This window comes from Elephantulus edwardii, unplaced genomic scaffold (genome assembly GCF_000299155.1).
Source record: "Elephantulus edwardii isolate Elephantulus edwardi_28Jun2011 unplaced genomic scaffold, EleEdw1.0 scaffold00061, whole genome shotgun sequence".
Lineage (NCBI taxonomy): Eukaryota > Metazoa > Chordata > Mammalia > Macroscelidea > Macroscelididae > Elephantulus > Elephantulus edwardii.
The window spans coordinates 10920675-10929175 of NW_006399811.1; the positions used below are offsets into that span (position 1 = coordinate 10920675).

The following is an 8501-nucleotide window of genomic DNA, read 5'->3' on the forward strand; positions in this document are numbered from 1 at the left end:
TGAAAAACAAGGAACTCATGAAATATTATACAAAATGGATGACCCTGGAGGACATTATGCTGAGTGAAATATCTCAGTCCCAAAAGGACAAATACTGCATAGGGCTACTGTTGTAAAATGGGACTGACATTGGGGTTGAAGGAAGACAGAAAAAGAGGGGATGAATGATGTATAATTGCATTGAAACAGATGAGGTAGAGAACTATTTAAAAGGGATATATGAATGGGTATTCTTGTCATTACAGAAGTCCAGAGTGAAAGCTGCATAGTGGAGTGGACTTGGGGGTGAGGGAATGGCATAACAATGAAAGAGTTTTTCCTTCTTTTCAAGGAGAAGAGTGAATTCGGAGGGAAGGGGTGGGTAGGGAGAAAAGTGCAACAATAAATAACTGGAAACCCTATGTCTCTGTAAATGTCCATAAAATTAATTAAAAAAAAACCACTTTGCAGTATATATTAACTATTTATGGTGGCCACAGATCCTGCAGGTCAGGAATTCATAGTAAATAAAGAAGCAATGGTTTGCTGACTGAGGCAGGGGCCTCAACTGACAGATTCAGGGGGCAGGGGGTGTAATAGAGACCTCAGCAAGACCTACCAAGCTATAGGTATTCTCTCCACATGCTCTCTCTAGCAGAGTGGTTTCAGCATAACTGGTTTTCGTACAGGTTACTTCAGGGCACTCTAGGCTTACACCTCAAGAAAGGAAGTGCTGGGAGGAAGCTGAACATCCCTGACAGTTCAGGAAGTCAAGCAGGGTCATTTCTACCTCATTCTGTCAGTCATCAGTCGGAAAGGGTCTATACAGAGAAAAGAAATGAAACATAGCCAGCTACAGAATTTTTAAAAAAACTGAGAAAGATATGTGTGTGTATATATATGGCGACATCTTTGAAATAATATAATCTGCCACAGTGTCATACTTGAGGGAAGTCCTGGTTTCATCTGTATACTAAATAAGGTTGGTACATAGGTGGTGACTTTCCATTCTACTAATGAAACTTGACAAACTGTGCAAGCCTCTGCAACCACATCACCCGCCCACTCCTCACTGCACTGGAAATGACTCCAGCCCTTTACTCTAGTGACCTTTGTTCCACCACTAAGCCCTTGGACTAGATAAGGAGACTTTTCATTTTCATTTGTTTATTGTCTTGGGTTTGATGCTCATGCCCTTCATTTGATTTTACTGTCATGTCTAAATTCAACCTCAATCTTTTGTTAATATTTTTTACAAAGAAAGTAATGTATTTACTGCTAATTGCCACAGACTCAATACTGACCCTATAGGACAACACAGAACCGGCCAAGGCTATAATTTTTATGGACGCCAACTGCCACATCTCTCCTCCTTGGAGTGGCTGATGGGTTCAAATCCTGAACTTTCAGGTTAGCAGCCATCTGGTGAGTAGCTCTGGTCAACAGCTCTGCTACCAGAGCTCCTAGGCTTTACTACCATTACGTATATATTTTTATTTTATACATATGCTGCTTGTGCTTGTACAACTCCACCAGGGTAGTAAGTACTACCAGAGACACTCCTGGTCAAGGTCAATGAATTTAAACCCAAGCTTATTTTCAGTATACTTGACTCTGTATCTTAATTTAACTTTCAGTTCCTTTGAGTCTGTGACATTGCAATGTTCTAAGTTTTCTTCCAGATTTCTTCTTCGCTTTATCCCACTGTTCCTCAGCATTATTCTTCCAAGTTGGAGTCTCCAGGTAATGAAAACTGTGAATGTACTCAGCTGCTGATAGAAAAGCTGGAACTTTGAGTTCATCCAGAGGCACTCTGGAAGTCAGTCCTGGTGAGCTACTCCTCGAAAAGTCAGCCACTAAAATCTTGCTCTTGCGCACACGGGGTCACCATGAATCAGAGTCCTATAGATGACAACTGGGGTTTAGCTGGGTTTTTTAAAAAAAATTTATTTTATATTGGCTTGCTTACAAAGTTTGTATAAAATAGTTTGACACTATTCTTTGATTCACACTGTTTCATACAGTCATTCCCATATATTTATGTTTTATAAAATTGTCCTTGGACCTTACCCATCATTACCCAATATTTTCAGGTCCCTGCTGAAACGTTCTCATTTCCTTTACCTCTCCCCCACTTCCACCCACCAAACTGTGCAGCCCTGTGGTTTCCCCACTACCCATCCTCATCCCTCTGCTCCCACTTTCACCCCTTTGGTTCCCATACATACTAGTTATCCTTCCATTTTTACAACAATGGTCTTACGTAGAATTTGTCCCTTATGAGACTCAGTTCACTCAACATAATGCTCTCCAATCTCTATTATTTTTTTTTTAAATCTTTGCTCCTGAGTGCTGTGTAGTATTTCGTCGTGTGAATGTACCAACCACAATTTCGCAATCCTTTCAGTTGTGGTTGGACATCTGTGCTGTTTCCATGTTCTTGCAATGGTGAATAACACTGCTGTGAACACTGGTGTACAAGTCTCTGTACCTCAATCCTAATTTCCTTGGGGTATATTCCTAGTAGTGGAATGGCTGGGTCATATGAGTTTCTATGTTCAACTTTTTGAAAAGACACCAAACTGCCTTCCAGGGTGGTTGTACCATTTTATAATCCCACCAACTCAGTATATGAGAGTTCCCACCGCTTTACCTCCTTAAGGAGTTCAACAATCATGAGTTCAAAATACCCTGTCAAGCATATACTTTGTCAACTGTATTTTCAACCCTTACCACTCACTCAGGATTATATATATTTTAGCTGCTTTTAAGATTATTCCATTTGCCAAAACAAAAACAAATGAAGGGGGAAAAAAGAAACACCCTTCACCTAATCATGTTCTCGCTCCTAAGGAAAAAAAAAAAAATAATCAAGTTTTCAAACAAAAAGAGAACAATGTGTTTCCTTAACTTCCCCACTTTTGGCAATAGTGCTATTATTTACTAAGTTTTGAAACGTGTCTAGACAAGAGTCATCTTTGATTCCTCTTCCTACTTCTCACCTTGCACAATCTCTGTGCAAGCCCAATCACTGGCTTTTTTGATCTGGAAGGAAGTTTCAAGTTTCTAGTATGCATTTATTAAAGCTGAGGCAAACTTAGGCAGCTGCAGCTGCTCATCTCAATTCTGCTTGCTCAGGATGAGGCTCTTCTCATTACAAAGACCAACTTAATTCTGTGTTTGCAAAGACTCCAGACAAGCCTATTTACTTTGTGGAATCAGAAGTCATGGCCTTGAGTTCTGGCTCTTTCCCTTAAAAGCTGCCCAACTATACAGGCTAGTGAATTATTGTTAAGTGCCATCAAGTTAACTACAACTCATAGTAACCCTATGAACAATGGATATGAACCCTGCCCTACACTGTGCCAGCCTCACAATCTCTGATATACTTCAGCCCACTGTTACAGCCACTGGTTTGATCCACCTTGTTGAGGGCACTCTCTCTTTCACTGACCTTTCCAAGCATATTGTCCGTTTTGAAAAAACTGGCCCCTCTTCATAACATATGTAAGATGAAACTCCACCATTATTGTCTCCAAATGAACAATAATGGCTAATAAAGATTGCTTAGTGATCAAGAATTTAACACTGGGTATCAGATTAAGTTTACACTTCTCAGGCAAGTTTTCTAACCACTTTCCATATATCCTCCTACCCCTAGAAAAGAAATGAGGACAGAAAAACTGACGCCTCTGAGCTGTGATGCTGGAGAAGAGTACTTAATATCCCATGGACTGCAAAAAGAACAGATACATATTGGAGAAAGTGCAGCCAGCCTGCTCCTTGGAAGCAAAGATGACAAAGTTTCATCTCACATACTTTGGACATGTTGTTAGGAGAAGCTATTTCTTGGAAAGGGATAGCATACTTAGTAAGGTGGAAGGTTCAGGGCAGGGTTGAGATCTGTTGTTCACAGGGCTGTTACGAGTTGTACTCAACCCAATGGCAAATAACCACCAATCCTAAACTAACCTGATGTTTCACTAAAAAAACTTTTACTACAATTGACAGGGCTTCTTGCATTCTTACTCATTCTATACTTCTCCACAAGGCCCAGACTGAAGCCTCCATACCTGCTTCATTCAAGTATCCCACTGTGGGGCTTTCCTTTTTTCAATTTCCAAAGCATCTCAGCTCTTCAAAAATTTTACACACAATGTACACTCTCTTTCATGTATACTCTCACACATATTTGTAAGGAGACATTTTTAGAGAAACAAAAGTGGTATCAGATAATTTATTACAAATGCTTAACAAGTTGTTTTTACAATGAAATATCTTATTTTAAAAGTAGTAAAAGACATTCAATTTTATGGCTAAAATTACTCTTGTATTACTCTAAAATTAGTTAGTTATTAGTTATAAACAGTAACTTTACTTATGCTAAGGGAGCTCTGGCAGCCTAGGGTAAGGAATTTTGCTGCCAACCCTAAGGCACTCAGTTCAAATTCATCAGCTGCTGCACAGGGAAAAATAGCCAATCTCCTCCCATGCGATTTACTGCCTCTGAAAACCCGCTGGAGGGCATTTATGAGTCATTTCTAACTGGACGGTACCCAACAACACAGTAGTGGTAAGAAGTGCACTGACAACCCCAAAGGTCAGAGATTTCTAATTCAAAAGCTGCTCTGTGGAAAAAAAGATGGCCAATCTCCTCTGATGCAATTCACAGCTTCAGAAAACCTGCTGGAGGGCCAGAGATGAGTCAGTTATAACTCAATGGCACCTAATTAACAAACATAAAATAGTGATTATACTACTAAAACTGCATGAGAAGGCAATATTCTGATGTGTTGTTTATAGTTTTTTATGTAAGTTGTTTGTAGTCAACTCAATGGCAACTAACAATAAACTAATAAATAGATTTTGTCCAATATTATGAATAAAATCCACGATACATATCCTAGTATTAAGACAAGTAAAAGAGAATACTACAACGCAATAAACTGATCTGATTTATCTGCTTACTTACTTCATTATTTCAACTCTGATCTACAGCAACAACCTGTAAATAAATAATCTTTATTCGGGCAACCAAGCCAGTAAAATATTTAAGAGCCACACACTCATGTCTTTTACTAGCAGGAGAGGCTCATTTGGTATCATTACACTCACATAATCCAGCAAGCTAACATATGTACTTTTCTTGGGACCTACTTGGTTAAACACTGCAAATTCTAAAAATTTTCCAACAAGAGAGGGAAAAACTACAGGATCAAAACTAGAGATCATAGAAATGCTGAATGAGTCCCTAATAAATCAGATGAATGAGGAACGACTGAAACACACCATTTTTTCACTTAGGAAAATAATAAAGAGAATAACAAAAATCTCAAGACTGCTAAAGGATAAAAGGAAACAGCTGCCACACATCGCAGGGATGAGCCGCTGGAGGGTGGGTGGAAATGTGGTAATAGGCTTCCAAAGCCTTGGTTGAAAATGTGCATGCCCTGTGGATTAGCACTTTTGTTATAGGAATATAGATATGGAAATAATCTATAAAGATCTATGCTTACAAGGCTCCCCACTGTATTAACTTTAATAGTGAAAAATTAAATTATCATAAATGTCCATCCTAAGAAATAGATTATATGACAGAGTACCATGCAGTCATTTAGGGTCCCCACCAAAGCTTTTAAGAAAATAAAGAACACTATAAACTATGTATAGAGTATGACCTAAATTTCTGAAATGATAAGTAATAATTGCTATTATGTGCCACTGACTTGGAACCAACTCATAGCTGACCTCCCCGTAGATGGTTATTCACAGGTTATAAATCACAGAAGCAAAATGCCAATTTTTTTCTCCCTCAAAGCAGCTGGTGGATTCAAACTAACAACCTTTGGGTTGGCAACACAACTACGTAACCATTAGGCCTTAAGCAATAATACACACATATAAATCTTGGGTCTTCCAACTTACAAACTTGGGGAATTCCAAATTCTCCAAATTTTATTCTCGTGGAGGACTGGTGGCCTAGCGGCAAAAAATTACACTGCAATCCCAAAGGCACTCAATTCGACTGCACCAGTGGCTCTGCAAGAAAAGGATGGGGAGTCTACTCCCTTGTGATTAACTGCCTCTGAAAACTTGCTGGACGGTCAGCTTAGTTCCAACAGTATACAACAACAACATATAGCCACTAGGAGTTTTGTCAACATTTCTGGTTTCTGAAACTTCTGGTGATTGATAGTACATTTTTTCCTTTGTAGGTGGCTGATTAGAACATTTAAATAATCCGGTAGGTAACACAGGAATATCTTTAGTAGTTAACTTGATGTTATCAATACAATGAACAAACAGATAAATTCAATTCTTTCCATTTATGAAAGGATGAAGGTTTAAAAAGACAATCTGCTAAGTTCTAAGTGCATTCCTAGTACATAATAAGTAATCAAAAACTGATTAATGTAAGTACATTAATTCATAAATAGAAACAAAAACTAAAAAGACATCAAAACTTGCATTATTTCCAGATGGTGGTATTTCAGTTAAGTCTCTTAGATTTTTATTACTTATGTTCATTTAAAATAAGCTTATATTGGTTTAACATTATTACTGTGTAACTGAAAAAAGAAAGAAATGTGCTAAAGAGCAATGACGTCAGTCTAAAGACTAAGATGTGCCTCATCCAAAGCATGGTCTTTTCAATTTCCTGCTCTGCAGCTGAAAGTTGGACAATGATTACGGATGACAGAAGAAGATGACTTTGAGTTTCAGTGTTGGTGAACACTAGTAAATATCCCACAGACTTAGAAAAAACAAACAAGTCTGTCTGGGATAAAGTACAACCAGGATGCTCCTTAAAGGCAAGGATGGTGAATTTCATCACATATACTTTGGAAAAGGTCATCATACTGGGAAAGGTGGAGAGAAAGATAAAAAGACTTTCCAACAAGATAGACTGGGTAAGCAAATCAATAGGAAATAAATCTTCTTTAAAAAAGATAGATTGGTAAAGGGACCTTAACAACAGACTCAGAACTATGAAAGATAGTGAGGAAGGCACAGGATAGTACAAGGTTTTGATCTGTTGTTCATCAGGCTGCTATGAGTGGTAGTCTACTCAATGGCACCTAACACCACCACCACCTAAACAGTAAGATTTGGCTTTATATTCAGAAAGGGCATTTTTTTTAAGTTTATTGTTGTTTTTTGAGTTTACTGCTGGACTCTGACCCCGGAATGGGCCCACATGATTTCACCAAGGGCTCGAGCTGAAGTTAAAATCACAGCAGGGGCTGCTCATGACGAAGCTGCTTTCTTTTGTTTTTTTCATTTCATTTTCTTCTTTCTCCTTTGGTTTTTATTTTCATTTTCTTCTTTCTCCTTTTAAATCTCAGAGATATATTTCTCAATTTCTTCAGGATTTAAAATCCTTAGGGGTTGGTCTTGTGGCATGACCGCCAGCTCGATGTTTTTGCCACCTGACTGGACCACCTCCAGGAGGACCTTGATAACCAGCTTAATGGCCAGGTCATCTGTCTCAATAGCCTCGTTAATTTTTAAAAAAATTTATTATCTTTTAATTTTATTAATTTTAATGAACATTTACAGAGACTTTGGATTTTCATTCATTCATTGTTGTATTTTTCCCCCTACCCCTCTCCCCAGATCACTCCTCTCTTTGAAAAGTAAAATTCTTTCATTGGTGTACAATCCCCACCCCCTATACTCCACTATACAGCCTTCATTCTGGACTTTTGTCATGACCATAATACCCAATCATATATCGCTTTTAAACAGTTCTCTCCCTCATGTTTCAATACAGTATACATAACGTATACAATCTTTCTCAGTCTCACCCCAACCCTGATGTCAGCCCCGTTCTATAACAGTGGCACTATGCAGTATTTGTCCTTTTGTGACTGAGATATTTCACTCAGCATAATGTTCTTCAGGGTCACCCATTTTGAATATCTCATGAGTTAGGGCATTTTTTTTGTGGTTGGAAATATATAAACAGATATTTAAAAGGAAAAGGTGGAATGTTTATGAAGCAGCTACTTTATATGCCTATGCAGATGATACAACTTTGCTTGCTGAAACTCAGAAGGACCTGAGGCATTTGCTGCAGAAGGTCAAGGATGGGAACCTTCAATATGGACTGAAGCTCAACATCAAGAAGACATTAGGTCAATTGGCAGCATCATGATAGATGGTTAAATAGACTGAGATTCTTAACACCTGCAGCTTGTTTGGCTCCACAATTAACACTCTTGGTACCAGCACCCAGGAAATCAGAAGATGAATTGCACTGGGAAAATGTGCTGTCAGGGACCTTCCCAGAGTACTGAAGAGCAATGGTATCAGTCTAGAGACCAAGGTGTGCTTGATCCAGGGCATAGTCTTCAAAATGCATCAGGGAGGTGGACAATAACTAAGCATGACAGAAGGCAATCTCCAATTTCGTATGGAATGGGAAAAAGCCCCGAATAAGCAAAGCACTCCTTAAGAATAAGAAGAACGGTAGGAGGTATCTCACTCCCTGATTTCAAATCCTACTACACTGCCGTAGT

The 8501-nt window shown here is 38.6% G+C and overlaps 1 protein-coding gene across 1 annotated transcript in view; it reads right to left on the bottom strand.

Moving 5' to 3' along the window:
• The window catches only part of STX6 (syntaxin 6), a 72869-nt gene that overhangs the window by 54276 nt on the left and 10092 nt on the right, over positions 1 to 8501 (bottom strand). The window lies entirely within an intron of this gene.